We start from the raw sequence: 17,843 nt of genomic DNA, 5'->3' as shown, positions 1-17,843 counted from the left end.
TATAGATTCCGATGCTTCACCTCCGGTTTACTGTATCCCTCTGACCTTGTTACTGACGATGAAACACAGAAATTGCATCGGAATTAAATAGAAAAGGCACAACGCCGACTTAAGTACAAGAAGACTGACTCTTCTTACTGTCTATGTTTTGAACCATTGCTGTGACGCTAGTTAAAGATTCCGATGCTTCACTTCAGGTTTACTGTATCCCTTGGACCTTCTTATTGACGATGAAACACAGAAATTGCATCGGAATTAAATAGAAAAGGCACAATGCCGACTTATGTACAGGGAGACTGACTCTCCTTACTGACTATGTTTTGAACCATTCCTGTGACACTAGTTATAGATTTCGATGCTTCACCTCAGGTTTACTGTATCGCTCTGACCTTCTTATTGACGATGAAACACAGAAATTGCATCGTAATTAAATAGAAAAGGCACAATGCTGACTTAAGTACAAGAAGACTGACTCTTCTTACTGTCTATGTTTTGAACCATTCCTGTGACGCTAGTTATGGATTCCGATGCTTCACTTCAGGTTTACTGTATCCCTTGGACCTTCTTTTTGACGACGGAACACAGAAATTGCATCGGAATTAAATAGAAAAGGCACAATTCCGACTTATGTACAACAAGACTGCCTCTTCCTACTGTCTATGTTTTGAACCATTCCTGTGACACTAGTTATGGATTCCGATGCTTAACTTCAGGTTTACTGTATCCCTTGGACCTTCTTATTGTCGATGGAACACAGAAATTGCATCGGAATTAAATACAAAGGGCACAATGCCGACTTAAGTACAAGAAGACTGACTCTTCTTACTGACTATATCTTGATCCATTCCTGTGACACTAGTTATGGATTTCGATACTTCACTTCAGGTGTACTGTATCCCTTGGACCTTCTTATTGACGATGAAACACAGACATTGCATCGCAATTAAATACAAAAGGCACAATGCCGACTTAAGTACAAGAAGACTGACTCTTCTTACCGACTGTGATTTGATCCATTCCTATGACACTAGTTGTAGATTCCGATGCCTCACTTCAGGTTTACTGTATCCCTCTGACCTTCTTATTCACGATGAAACACAGAAATTGCATCGGAATTAAATACAAAAGGCACAATGCCGACTTAAGTTCAAAAAGAGTGACTCTTTCTACTGTCTATGTTTTGAACCATTCCTGTGACACTAGTTATAGATTCCGATTCTTCACTTCAGGTTTACCGTATCCCTTGGACCTTCTTATTGACGATGAAACACAGAAATTGCATCGGAATTAAATACAAAAGGCACAATGCCGACTTATGGACAAGAAGACTGACTCTTCCTACTGTCTATGATTTGAACCATTCCTGTGACACTAGTTATGGAATCCGATGCTTCACTTCAGGATTACTGAATCCCTTGGACCTTCGTATTGACGATGAAACACATTAATTGCCTCGGAATTAAGTACAAAAGGCACAATGCCGACTTAAGTACAAGAAGACTGACTCTTCCTACTGTCTCTGATTTGTACCATTCCAGTGACACTAGTTTTTGATCCGATGCTTCACTTCAGGTTTACTGCATCCCTTGGACCTTCTTATTGGCGATGAAACACAGAAATTGCATCGGAATAAAATACAAAAGGCACAATGTCGACTTAAGGACAAGAAGACTGACGTTTCTTCCTGGCTATGTTTTGAACCATTCCTGTGACACTAGTTATTGATTCCGATGCTTCACGTCAGGTTTGCTGAAACCCTTGGACCCTCTTATTGACGATGAAACACAGAATATTGCATCGGAATTAAATACAAAAGGCACAATGTCGACTTAAGTACAAGAAGACTGACTTTTCTTACTGGCTATGTTTTGAACCATTCCTGTGACACTAGTTATTGATTCCGATGCTTCACGTCAGGTTTGCTGAAACACTTGGACCCTCTTATTGACGATGAAACACAGAATATTGCATCGGAATTAAATACAAAAGGCACAATGCCGACTTAAGTTCAAGAAGACTATCTCTTCCTACTGTCTATGTTTTGTACCACTCCTGTGACACTAGTTGTAGATTCCGATGCTTCCTTCAGGTTTACTATATCCATTGGACCTTCTTATTGACGATGAAACACAGAAATTGCATCGGAATAAAATACAAAAGGCACAATGCTGACTTAAATCTAAGAAGACTGACTCTTCTTACTGACTACGTTTTGAACCGTTCCTGTGACACTAATTATAGATTCCGATGCTTCACTACAGGTTTACTGTATCCCTTGGACCTTCTTATTGCCGATGAAACACAGAAATTTCATTCGAATTAAATACAAAAAGCACAATGCCGACTTAAGTACAAGAAAACTGACTCTTCCTACTGTCTATGTTTTGAACCATTCCTATGACATTAGTAATAGATTCCGATGCTTCACTTCAGGTTTACTGTATCCTTTGCATCTTCTTATAGGCGACGAAACACAGAAATTGCATCGGAATTAAATAGAAAAGGCACAATGCCGACTTAAGTACAAGAAGACTGACACTTCCTACTGTCTATGTTTTGAACCATTCCTGTGACACTAGTTATAGATTCCGATGCTTCACCTCCGGTTTACTGTATCCCTCTGACCTTGTTACTGACGATGAAACACAGAAATTGCATCGGAATTAAATAGAAAAGGCACAACGCCGACTTAAGTACAAGAAGACTGACTCTTCTTACTGTCTATGTTTTGAACCATTGCCGTGACGCTAGTTACAGATTCCGATGCTTCACTTCAGGTTTACTGTATCCCTTGGACCTTCTTATTGACGATGAAACAGAGAAATTGCTTCGGAATTAAATAGAAAAGGCACAATGCCGACTTATGTACAAGGAGACTGACTCTCCTTACTGACTTTGTTTTGAACCATTCCTGTGACACTAGTTATTGATTCCGATGCTTCACCTCAGGTTTACTGTATCGCTCTGACCTTCTTATTGACGATGAAACACAGAAATTGCATCGTGATTAAAGAGAAAAGGCACAATGCTGACTTAAGTACAAGAAGACTGACTCTTCTTACTGACTATGTTCGAACCATTCCTGTGACACTAGTTATAGATTACGATGCTTCACTTCAGGTTTAATGCATCCCTTGGACCTTCTTATTGACGATGAAACACAGAAATTGCATCGGAATTAAATACAAAAAGCACAATGCCGACTTAAGTACATGAAGACTGACTGTTCTTACTGACTATGTTTGAACCATTCCTGTGACACCAGTTATAGATTCCGATGCTTCACTCCAGGTTTACTGTATCCCTTGGACCTTCTTATTGACGATGAAACACAGAAATTGCATCGGAATTTAACACAAAAGGCACAATAGCGACTTAAGTACAAGAAGACTGACTCACCTTTGTGACTATGTTTTGAACCATTCCTGTGTCACTAGTTAGAGATTCCGATGCTTCATTTCAGGTTCACTGTATCCCTCTGACCTTCGTATTGACGATGAAACACAGTAATTGCATCGCAATTAAATTGAAAAGGGCACAATGCCGACTTAAGTACAAGAAGACTGACTCTAATTACTGTCTATGTTTTGAACCATTCCTGTGACACTAGTTACAGATTCCGATGCTTCACTTCAGGTTTACTGTATACCTTGGACCTTTTTTTGACGATGAAACACAGATATTGCATCGGAATTAAATACAAAAGACACAATGAAGACTTAAGTACAAGAAAAAGGACCCTTCTTACTGTCTATGTTTTGAACCATTCCTGTGACAAAAGTTCTAGATTCGGATGCTTCACTTCAGGTTTACTGTATCCCTCTGAACATCTTATTGTCGATGAAACACAGAAATAGCAAATGAAATAAATACAAAAGGCACAATGCCGACTTAAGTACAAGAAGACTGACTCTTCTTACTGTCTATGTTTTCAACCATTCTTGTGACGCTAGTTATGGATTCCGATGCTTCACTTCAGGTTTACTGTATCCCTTGGACCTTCTTATTGACGACGAAACACAGAAATTGCATCGGAATTAAATAGAAAAGGCACAATTCCGACTTATGTACAACAAGACTGCCTCTTCCTACTGTCTATGTTTTGAACCATTCCTGTGTCACTAGTTATGGATTCCGATGCTTAACTTCAGGTTTACTGTATCCCTTCGACCTTCTTATTGTCGATGAAACACAGAAATTGCATCGGAATTAAATACAAAGGGCACAATGCCGACTTAAGTACAAGAAGACTGACTCTTCTTACTGACTATATCTTGATCCATTCCTGTGACACTAGTTATGGATTTCGATACTTCACTTCAGGTGTACTGTATCCCTTGGACCTTCTTATTGACGATGAAACACAGAAATTGCATCGGAATTAAATACAAAAGGCACAATGCCGACTTAAGTACAAGAAGACTGACTCTTCTTACTGACTGTGATTTGATCCATTCCTGTGACACTAGTTGTAGATTCCGATGCCTCACTTCACGTTCACTGTATCCCTCTGACAGTCTTATTCACGATGAAACACAGAAATTGCATCGGAATTAAATACAAAAGGCACAATGCCGACTTAAGTACAAAAAGAGTGATTCTTTCTACTGACTATGTTTTGAACCATTCCTGTGTCACTAGTTATAGATTCCGAATCTTCACTTCAGGTTTACCGTATCCCTTGGACCTTCTTATTGACGATGAAACACAGACATTGCATCGGAATTAAATACAAAAGGCACAATGCCGACTTAAGTACAAGAAGACTGACTCTTCTTACTGCCTATGTTTTGAACCAATCCTGTGACGCTAGTCACAGATTCCGATCCTTCACTTCAGGTTTACTGTATCCCTTGGACCTTCTTATTGACGATGAAACACAGAAATTGCATCGGAATTAAATTGAAAAGGCACAATGCCGACTTATGTACAAGGAGACTGACTCTCCATACTGACTATGTTTTGCACCATTCCTGTGACACTAGTTATAGATTCCGATGCTTCACCTCAGGTTTACTGTATCCCTCTGACCTTCTTATTGACGATGAAACACCGAAATTGCATCGGAATTAAATAGAAGAGGCACAATGCCGACTTAAGTACCAGAAGACTGACTCTTCTTACTGACTATGTTTGAACCATTCCTGTGACACTAGTTATAGATTCCGATGCTTCACTTGAAGTTTACAGTATCCCTTGGACCTTCTTATTGACGATGAAACACAGAAATTGCATCGGAATTAAATACCAAAAGCACAATGCCGACTTAAGTACAAGAAGACTGACTCTTCTTACTGACTATGTTTGAACCACTCCTGTGCCACCAGTTATAGAATCCGATGCCTCACTTCAGGTTTACTGTATCCCTTGGACCTTCTTATTGATGATGAAAAACAGAAATTGCATCGGAATTTAATACAAAAGGCATAATACCGACTTAGGTACAAGAAGACTGACTCGTCCTAGTGACTATGCTTTGAACCATTCCTGTGACACTAGTTATTGATTCCGATGCTTCATTTCAGGTTTATTGTATCCCTCTGAACTTCTTATTGACGATGAAACACAGTAATTGCATCGGAGTTAAATTGAAAAGGGCACAATGCCGACTTAAGTACAAGAAGACTGACTCTTCTAACTGTCTATGTTTTGAACCCTTCCTGTGACTCTAGTTATAGATTCGGATGCTTCACCTCAGGTTTACTGTATACCTTGGACCTACTTATTGGCGATGAAACACTGAAATTGCATCGGAATTAAATACAAAAGGCACAATGAAGACTTAAGTACAAGAAGACTGCCTCTTCTTACTGACTATGTTTGAACCATTCCTGTGACACTAGTTATAGATTTCGATGCTTCACTTCAGGTTTACTGTATCCCTTGGATCTTCTTATTGACGATGAAACACAGAAATTCCATCGGAATTAAATACCAAAAGCACAATGCCGACTTAAGTACAAGATGACTGACTCTTCTTACTGACTATGTTTGAACCATTCCTGTGACACCAGTTACAGAATCCGATGCTTCACTTCAGGTTTACTGTATTACTTGGACCTTCTTATTGACGATGAAACACAGATATTGCATCGGAATTTAATACAAAAGGCACAATACCGACTTAAGTACATGAAGACTGATTCGTCTTAGTGACTATGATTTGAACCAGTCCTGTGACACTAGTTAGAGATTCCGATGCTTCATTTCAGGTTTACTGTATCCCTCTGACCTTCGTATTGACGATGAAACACAGTAATTGCATCGGAATTTAATTGAAAAGGGCACAATGCCGACTTAAGTACAAGAAGACTGACTCTTCTTATTGTCTATGTTTTGAAACCTTCCTGTGACACTAGTTAGATTCCAATGCTTCACTTCAGGTTTACTGTGTACCTTGGACCTTCTTATTGACGATGAAACACCAAAATTGTATCGGAATGAAATACAAAAGGCACAATGCCGACTTAAGTACAAGAAGACTCACTCTTCCTACTGTCTATGTTTTGAACCATTCCTGTGACACTAATTTTGGATTCCGATGCTTAACTTCAGGTTTACTGTATCCCTTGGACCTTCTTATTGTCGATGAAACACAGAAATTGCATCGGAATTAAATACAAAGGGCACAATGCCGACTTAAGTACAAGAAGACTGACTCTTCTTACTGCCTATATCTTGATCCATTCCTGTGACACTAGTAATGGATTTCGATACTTCACTTCAGGTGTACTGTATCCCTTGGACCTTCTTATTGACGATGAAACACAGAAATTGCATCGGAATTAAATACAAAAGGCACAATGCCGACTTAAGTACAAGAAGACTGACTCATCTTACTGACTGTGATTTGATCGATTCCTAAGACACTAGTTGTAGATTCCGATGCCTCACTTCAGGTTTACTGTATCCCTCTGACCTTCTTATTCACGATGAAACACAGAAATTGCATCGGAATTAAATACAAATGGCACAATGCCGACTTAAGTACAAAAAGAGTGACTCTTTCTACTGTCTATGTTTTGAACCATTCCTGTGACACTAGTTATAGATTCCGATTCTTCACTTCAGGTTTACCGTATCCCTTGGACCTTCTTATTGACGATGAAACACAGAAATTGCATCGGAATTAAATACAAAAGGCACAATACCGACTTAAGTACAAGATGACTGACTCTTCTTATTGCCTATGTTTTGAACCAATCCTGTGACGCTAGTTACAGATTCCGATCCTTCACTTTAGGTTTACTGTATCCCTTGGACCTTCTGATTGACGATGAAACACAGAAATTGCATCGGAATTAAATAGAAAAGGCACAATGCCGACTTCTGTACAAGGAGACTGACTCTCCATACTGACTATGTTTTGCACCATTCCTGTGACACTAGTTATAGATTCCGATGCTTCACCTCAGGTTTACTGTATCCCTCTGACCTTCTTATTGACGATGAAACACCGAAATTGCATCGGAATTAAATAGAAGAGGTACAATGCCGACTTAAGTACCAGAAGACTGACTCTTCTTACTGACTATGTTTGAACCATTCCTGTGACACTAGTTATAAATTCCGATGCTTCACTTGAGGTTTACTGTATGCCTTGGACCTTCTTATTGACGATGACACACAGAAATTGCATAGAAATTAAGTACCAAAAGCACAATGCCGACTTAAGTACAAGAAGACTGACTCTTCTTACTGACTATGTTTGAACCACTCCTGTGCCACCAGTTATAGAATCCGATGCCTCACTTCAGGTTTACTGTATCCCTTGGACCTTCTTATTGATGATGAAACACAGAAATTGCATCGGAATTTAATACAAAAGGCATAATACCGACTTAGGTACAAGAAGACTGACTCGTCCTAGTGACTATGCTTTGAACCATTCCTGTGATACTAGTTAGTGATTCCGATGCTTCATTTCAGGTTTACTGTATCCCTCTGACCTTCGTATTGACGATGAAACACAGTAATAGCATCGGAGTTAAATTGAAAAGGGCACAATGCCGACTTAAGTACAAGAAGACTGACTCTTCTAACTGTCTATGTTTTGAACCCTTCCTGTGACACTAGTTATAGATTCGGATGCTTCACCTCAGGTTTACTGCATACCATGGACCTACTTATTGGCGATGAAACACAGAAATTGCATCGGAATTAAATACAAAAGGCACAATGAATACTTCAGTACAAGAAGACTGACTCTTCTTACTGACTATGTTTGAACCATTCCTGTGACACTAGTTATAGATTCCGATGCTTCACTTCAGGTTTACTGTATCCCTTGGATCTTCATATTGACGATGAAACACAGAAATTGAATCGGAATTAAATACCAAAAGCACAATGCCGACTTAAGTACAAGATGACTGACTCTTCTTACTGACTATGTTTGAACCATTCCTGTGACACCAGTTACAGAATCCGATGCTTCACTTCAGGTTTACTGTATCACTTGGACCTTCTTATTGACGATGAAACACAGATATTGCATCGGAATTTAATACAAAAGGCACAATACCGACTTAAGTACAAGAAGACTGATTCCTCTTAGTGACTATGATTTGAACCATTCCTGTGACACTAGTTAGAGATTCCGATGCTTCATTTCAGGTTTACTGTATCCCTCTGACCTTCGTATTGACGATGAAACACAGAAATTGCATAGGAATTAAATACAAAAGGCAAAATGCCGACTTAAGTACAAGAAGACTGACTCTTCTTACTGTCTGTGTTTGAACCATTCCTGTGACACTAGTTATGGATTCCGATGCTTCACTTCAGGTTTACTGTATCCCTTGGACCTTCTTACTGACGATGAAACACAGAAATTGCATCGGAATTAAATACAAGAGGCACAATGCCGACTTAAGTACAAGAAGACTGACTCTTCTTACTGACTATATCTTAATCCATTCCTGTGACACTAGTTATAGATTTCGATTCTTCGCTTCAGGTTTACTGTATCCCTTGGACCTTCTTATTGACGATGAAACACAGAAATTGCATCGGAATTAAATACCAAAAGCACAATGCCGAATTAAGTAGAAGATGACTGACTCTTCTTACTGACTATGTTTGAACCATTCCTGTGACACCAGTTACAGAATCCGATGCTTCACTTCAGGTTTACTTTATCACTTGGACCTTCTTCTTGACGATGAAACACAGATATTGCATCGGAATTTAATTGAAAAGGGCACAATGCCGACTTAAGTACAAGAAGACTAACTCTTCTTATTGTCTATGTTTTGAAACCTTCCTGTGACACTAGTTACAGATTCCAATGCTTCACTTCAGGTTTACTGTATACCTTGGACCTTCCTATTGACGATGAAACACCAAAATTGCATCGGAATGAAATATAAAAGGCACAATGCCGACTTAAGTACAAGAAGACTGACTCTTCCTACTGTCTATGTTTTGAACCACTCCTGTGACACTAATTTTGGATTCCGATGCTTCACTTCAGGTTTACTGTATCCCTCTGACCATCTTATTGACGATGAAACACAGAAATTGAATCGGAATTAAATACAAAAGGCACAATGCCGAATTAAATACAAGAAGACTGACTCTTCTTACTGACTATGATTTGAACCATTCCTGTGACACTAGTTATAGATTCCGATGCTTCACTTCAGCTTTACTGTATCCCTTGGACCTTCTTATTGACGACGAAACACTGAAATTGCATCGGAATTAAATAGAAAAGGCACATTGCCGACTTAAGTACAAGAAGACTGACTCTTCTTACTGACTATAACTTAATCCATTCCTGTGACACTAGTTATAGATTTCGATTCTTCGCTTCAGGTTTACTGTATCCCTTGGACCTTCTTCTTGACGATGAAACACAGAAATTGCATCGGAATTAAATAGAAAAGGCACAATGCCGACTTAAGTACAAGAAGACTGACTCTTCCTACTGTCTAAGTTTTGAACCATTCCTGTGACGCTAGTTATAGATTCCGATGCTTCACTTCAGGTTTACTGTATCACTTGGCCCTTCTCATTGACGACGAAACACAGACGTAGCGTCGGAATTAAATAGAAAAGGCACAATGCCGACTTAAGTACAAGAAGACTATTTCTTCCCACTGTCTATGTTTTGTACCATCCCTGTGACACTAGTTATAGATTCCGATGCTTTACTTCAGGTTTACTGTATCCTTTGCACCTTCTTAATGGCGACGAAACACAGAAATTGCTTCGGAATTAAATAGAAAAGGCACAATGCCGACTTAAGTACAAGAAGGCTGACTCTTCCTACTGACAATGTTTGCACCATTCCTGTGACACTAGTTATGGATTCCGATGCTTCACTTCAGGTTTACTGTATCCCTTGGACCTGCTTATTGACGATGAAACACAGAAATTGCATCGGAATTAAATACAAAAAAACAAAATGCCGACTTCAGTACAAGAAGACGGACTCTTCTTACTGACTATGTTTGAACCATTCCTGTGACACCAGTTATAGATTCCGATGCTTCACTTCAGGTTTACTGTATCCCTCTGACCTTCGTGTTGACGATGAAACACAGTAATTGCATCGGAATTAAATTGAAAAGGGCACAATGCCGACTTAAGTACAAGAAGACTGATTCTTCCTACTGTCTATGTTTTGAACTATTCATTTGACACTAGTAATAGATTCCGATGCTTCACTTCAGGTTTACTGTATACCTTGGACCTTCTTATTGACGATGAAACACAGAAATTGCATCCTAATTAAATACAAAAGGCACAATGAAGACTTAAGTACAAGAAACGGACCGTTCTTACTGTCTATGTTTTGTCCATTCCTGTGACAAAAGTTCTAGGTTCCGATGCTTCACTTCAGGTTTACTGTATCCCTCTGACGATCTTATTGACGATGAAACACAGAAATTGAATCGGAATTAAATACAAAAGGCACAATGCCGACTTAAATACAAGAAGACTGACTCTTCTTACTGACTATGTTTTGAACCATTCCTGTGACACTAGTTATAGATTCCGATGCTTCACTTCAGCTTTACTGTATCCCTTGGACCTTCTTATTGACGATGGAACACTGAAATTGCATCGGAATTAAATAGAAAAGGCACAATGCCGACTTAAGTACAAGAAGACTAACTCTTCTTACTGACTATGTTTGGAACCATTCCTGTGACACTAGTTATAGATTCTGATGCTTTACTTCAGGTATACTGTGTCCCTGTATCCTTCGTATTGACGATGAAACACAGAAATAGCATCTGAATTAAATACAAAAGGCACAATGCCGACTTAAGTACAAGAAGACTGACTCTTCTTACTGTCTATGCTTTGTACCATTCCTATGACGCTAGTTATAGATTGCGAAGCTCTACTTGAGGTTTACTGTATCACTTGGACCTTCTTATTGACGACGAAACACAGAAATAGCGTCGGTATAAAATAGAAAGGCACAATGCCGACTTAAGTACAAGAAGACTATTTCTTCCTACTGTCTATGTTTTGTGCCATTCCTGTGACACTAGTTATAGATTCCGATGCTTCACTTCAGGTTTACTGTATCCTTTGCACCTTCTTATTGGCGACGATACACAGAAATTGCATCGGAATTAAATAGAAAAGGCACAATGCCGACTTAAGTACAAGAAGACTGACTCCTCCTGCTGTCTATGTTTTGAACCATTCCTGTGACACTAGTTATAGATTCCGATTCTTCACCTCCGGTTTACTCTATCCCTCTGACCGCCTTATCGTCGATGAAACACAGAAATTGCATCGGAATTAAATAGAAAAGGCACACTGCCAGCTTAAGTACATGAAGACTGACTCTTCTTACTGTCTATGTTTTGAACCATTCCTGTGACGCTAGTTACAGATTCCGATGCTTCACTTCAGGTTTACTGTATCCCTTGGACCGTCTTATTGACGATGAAACACAGAAATTGCATTGGAATTAAATAGAAAAGGCACAATGCCGACTTATGTACAGTAAGACTGACTCTCCTTACTGACTATATATTGAACCATTCCTGTGACTCTAGTTATAGATTCCGATGCTTCACCTCAGGTTTACAGTATACCCTCTGACCTTCTTATTGGCGATGAAACACAGAAATTACATCGGAATTAAATAGAAATAGCACAATGCCGACATAAGTACAAGAACACTGACTCTTCTTACTGACTATGTTTGAACCATTCCTGTGACACTAGTTATAGATTCCGATGCTTCACTTCACGTTTACTGTATCCCTTGGACCTTCTTATTGACGATGAAACACAGAAATTGCATCGGAATTAAATACAAAAAGCACAATGCCGACTTAAGTACAAGAAGACTGACTCATCTTACTGACTATGTTTGAACCATTCCTGTGACACCAGTTATAGATTCCGATGCTTCACATCAGGTTTACTGTATCCCTTGGACCTTCTTATTGACGATGAAACACAGAAATTGCATCGGAATTTAATACAAAAGTCACAATACCGACTTAAATACAAGAAGACTGACTCTTCTTACTGACTATGCTTTGAACCATTCCTGTGACACTAGTTATAGATTGCGATGCTTCACTTCAGCTTTACTGTATCCCTTGGACCTTCGTATTGATGATGAAACACAGAAATAGCATCTGAATTAAATAGAAAAGGCACAATGCCGACTTAAGTACAAGAAGACTGGCTCTTCTTACTGACTATGTTAGGAACCATTCCTGTGACACTAGTTTTAGATTCCGATTTTTCACCTCCGGTTTACTGTATCCCTCTGACCTTCTTATTGACGATGAAACACAGAAACTGCATCGGAATTAAATACAAAAGGCACAATGCCGACTTAAGTACAAGAAGTCTGACTCTTCTTCCTGTCTACGTTTTGAACCATTCCTGTGACGCTAGTTATAGATTCCGATGCTTCACTTCAGGTTTACTGTATCATTTGGCCGTTCTCATTGACGACGAAACACAGAAATAGCGTCGGAATTAAATAGAAAAGGCACAATGCCGACTTATGTACAAGAAGACTATCTCTTCCTACTGTCTATGTTTTGTACCATTCCTGTGGCACTAGTTATAGATTCCGATGCTTCACTTCAGGTTTACTGTATCCCTTGCACCTTCTTAAAGACGACGAAACACAGAAATTGCTTCGGAATTAAATAGAAAAACCACAATGCCGACTTAAGTACAAGAAGACTGACTCTTCCTACTGCCTATGTTTTCAACCATTCCTGTGACACTAGTTACAGATTCCGATCCTTCATTTCCAGTTTACTGTATCCCTCTGACCTTCTTATTGACGATAAAACACAGATATTGCATCGGAATTAAATACAAAAGGCACAATGCCGACTTAAGCACAAGAAGATTAGCTCTTCTTACTGTCTATGTTTTGAACCATTCCTGTGACGCTAGTTATAGATTCCGATGCTTCACTTCAGGTTTACTGTATCACTTGGACCTACTTATTGACGACGAAACACAGAAATAGCGTCGGAATTAAATAGAAAAGGCACAATGCCGACTTAAGTACAAGAAGACTATCTCTTCCTACTGTCTATGTTTTGTACCATTCCAGTGACACTAGTTATAGATTCCGATGCTTCACTTCAGGTTTACTCTATCCTTTGCACCTTCTTATTGGCGACGAAACACAGAAATTGCATCGGAATTAAATAGAAAAGGCACAATGCCGACTTAAGTCCAAGAAGACTAACTCTTCTTACTGTCTATGTTTTGAACCATTCCTGTGACGCTAGTTACAGATTCTGATGCTTCACTTCAGGTTTAGTGTATCCCTTGGACCTTCTTATTGACGATGAAACACAGAAATTGCATCGGAATTAAATAGAAAAGGCACAATGCCGACTTATGTACAAGAAGACTGACTCTCCTAACTGACAATGTTTTGAACCATTCCAGTGACACTAGTTATTGATTCCGATGCATCCCCTCAGGTTTACTGTATCCCTCTGACCTTCTTATTGACGATGAAACACAGAAATTGCATCGGAATTAAGTAGAAAAGGCACAATGCCGACTTAAGGACAAGAAGACTGACTCCTCGTACTGACAATGTTTGCACCATTCCTGTGACACTAGTTATAGATTCCGATGCTTCACTTCAGGTTTACTGTATCCCGTTGTCCTTCTTATTAACGCTGAAACACTGAAATTGCATCGGAATTAAATAGAAAAGGCACAATGCCGACTTAAGTACAAGAAGACAGACTCTTCTTACTGACTATGTTTGGAACCATTCCTGTGACACTAGTTATAGATTCTGATGCTTCACTTCTGGTATACTGTGTCCTGTGTCCTTCGTATTGACGATGAAACACAGAAATAGCAACTGAATTAAATACAAATGGCACAATGCCATCTTAAGTACAAGCAGACTGACTCTTCCTACTGTCTATGCTATGTACCATTCCTGTGACACTACTTATAGATTCCGATGCTTCACCTCCGGTTTACTCTATTCCTCTGACCGCCTTATCGACCATGAAGCACAGAAATTGCATCGGAAATAAATAGAAAAGGCACACTGCCGACTTAAGTACATGAAGACTGACTCTTCATACAGTCTATGTTTTGAACCATTCCTGTGACGCTAGTGACAGATTCCGATGCTTCACTTCAGGTTTACTGTATCCCTTGGAACGTCTTATTGACGATGAAACACAGAAATTGCATTGGAAATAAATAGAAAAGGCACAATGCCGACTTATGTACAGGGAGACTGACTCTTCTTACTGACTATGTATTGAACCATTCCTGTGACACTAGTTATAGATTCCGATGCTTCACTTCAGGTTTACTGTTTACCTTGTACCTTCTTATTAACTATGAAACACAGAAATTGCATCGGAATTAAATACAAAAGGCACAATGAAGACTTAAGTACAAGAAAACGGACACTTCTTACTGACTACGTTTTGAACCATTCCTGTGACAAAAGTTATAGATTCCGATGCTTCACTTCAGGATTACTGTATCCCTCTGACCATCTTATTGGCGATGAAACACAGAAATTGCATCGGAATTAAATACAAAAGGCACAATGCCGACTTAAATACAAGAAGACTGACTCTTCTTACTGACAATATTTTGAACTATTCCTGTGACACTAGTTATTGATTCCGATGCTTCACTTCAGCTTTACTGTATCCCTTGGACCTTCTTATTGACGATGAAACACTGAAATTGCATCGCAATTAAATAGAAAAGGCACAATGCCGACTTAGGTACAAGAAGACTGGCTCTTCTTACTGACTAAGATTGGAACCATTCCTGTGACACTAGTTATAGATTCCGATGCTTCACTTCAGGTATACTGTGTCCCTGTGTCCTTCGTATTGTCGATGAAACACAGAAATAGCATATAAATTAAATACAAAAGGCAAAATGCCGACTTAAGTACAAGAAGACTGACATTTCTTACTGTCTATGTTTTGAATCGTTCCTGTGACGCTAGTTATAGATTCCGATGCTTCACTTCAGATTTACTGTATCCCTTGGACCTTCTTATTGACGACGAAACACAGAAATTGCATCGGAATTAACTAGAAAAGGCACAATTCCGACTTATGTACAATAAGACTGTCTCTTCCTACTGTCTACGTTTTGAACCATTCCTGTGACACTAGTTATGGATTCCGATGCTTCACTTCAGGATTACTGTATCCCTCTGACCATCGTATTGGCGATGAAACACAGAAATTGCATCGGAATTAAATACAAAAGGCACAATGCCGACTTAAATACAAGAAGACTGACTCTTCTTACTGACAATATTTTGAACTATTCCTGTGACACTAGTTATAGATTCCGATGCTTCACTTCAGCTTTACTGTATCCCTTGGACCTTCTTATTGACGATGAAACACTGAAATTGCATCGCAATTAAATAGAAAAGGCACAATGCCGACTTAGGTACAAGAAGACTGGCTCTTCTTACTGACTATGATTGGAACCATTCCTGTGACACTAGTTATAGATTCCATTGCTTCACTTCAGGTATACTGTGTCCCTGTGTCCTTCGTATTGTCGATCAAACACAGAAGTAGCATATAAATTAAATACAAAAGGCAAAATGCCGACTTAAGTACAAGAAGACTGACATTTCCTACTGTCTATGTTTTGAATCGTTCCTGTGACGCTAGTTATAGATTCCGATGCTTCACTTCACGTTTACTGTATCAATTGGACCTTCTTATTGACGATGAAACACAGAAATTGCATCGGAATGAAATACAAAAAGCACAATGTCGACTTAAGTACAAGAAGACTGACTCTTCTTACTGACTATGTTTGAACCATTCCTGTGACACCAGTTATAGATTCCGATGCTTCACTTCAGGTTTACTGTATCCCTTGGACCTTCGTATTGACGATGAAACACAGAAATTGCATCGGAATTTAATACAAAAGGCACAATACCGACTGAAGTACAAGAAGACTGACTCTTCTTACTGACTATGTTTTGAACCATTCCTGTGACGCTAGTGACAGATTCCGATGCTTCACTTCAGGTTTACTGTATCCCTTGGACCGTCTTATTGACGATGAAACACAGAAATTGCATCGGAATTAAATAGAAAAGGCACAATGCCGACTTATGTAAAGGGAGACTGACTCTCCTTACTGACTATGTATTGAACCATTCCTGTGACACTAGTTATAGATTCCGATGCTTCACTTCAGGTTTACTGTTTACCTTGTACCTTCTTATTAACTATGAAACACAGAAATTGCATCGGAATTAAATACAAAAGGCACAATGAAGACTTAAGTACAAGAAAACGGACACTTCTTACTGACTACGTTTTGAACCATTCCTGTGACAAAAGTTATAGATTCCGATGCTTCACTTCAGGATTACTGTATCCCTCTGACCATCTTATTGGCGATGAAACACAGAAATTGCATCGGAATTAAATACAAAAGGCACAATGCCGACTTAAATACAAGAAGACTGACTCTTCTTACTGACAATATTTTGAACTATTCCTGTGACACTAGTTACAGATTCCGATGCTTCACTTCAGCTTTACTGTATCCCTTGGACCTTCTTATTGACGATGAAACACTGAAATTGCATCGCAATTAAATAGAAAAGGCACAATGCCGACTTAGGTACAAGAAGACTGGCTCTTCTTACTGACTATGATTGGAACCATTCCTGTGACACTAGTTATAGATTCCGATGCTTCACTTCAGGTATACTGTGTCCCTGTGTCCTTCGTATTGTCGATGAAACACAGAAATAGCATATAAATTAAATACAAAAGGCAAAATGCCGACTTAAGTACAAGAAGACTGACATTTCTTACTGTCTATGTTTTGAATCGTTCCTGTGACGCTAGTTATAGATTCCGATGCTTCACTTCAGATTTACTGTATCCCTTGGACCTTCTTATTGACGACGAAACACAGAAATTGCATCGGAATTAACTAGAAAAGGCACAATTCCGACTTATGTACAATAAGACCGTCTCTTCCTACTGTCTACGTTTTGAACCATTCCTGTGACACTAGTTATGGATTCCGATGCTCCACTTCAGGTTTACTGTATCCCTTGGACCTTCTTATTGACGATGAAACACAGAAATTGCATCGGAATTAAATACAAAAGGCACAATGCCGACTTCAGTACAACAAGACTGGCTCTTCCTACTGACTATGTTTGGAACCATTCCTGTGACACTAGTTATAGATTCCGATGCTTCGCTTCAGGTATACTGTGTCCCTGTTTCCTTCGTATTGACGATGAAACGCAGAAATAGCATCTGAATTAAATACAAAAGGCACAATGCCGACTTAAGTACAAGAAGACTGAGTCTTCTTACTGACTA

The sequence above is a fragment of the Schistocerca serialis genome, chromosome 12 (genome assembly GCF_023864345.2).
Source record: "Schistocerca serialis cubense isolate TAMUIC-IGC-003099 chromosome 12, iqSchSeri2.2, whole genome shotgun sequence".
NCBI lineage: Eukaryota > Metazoa > Arthropoda > Insecta > Orthoptera > Acrididae > Schistocerca > Schistocerca serialis.
Note: the sequence above shows the minus strand (reverse complement) of the source record.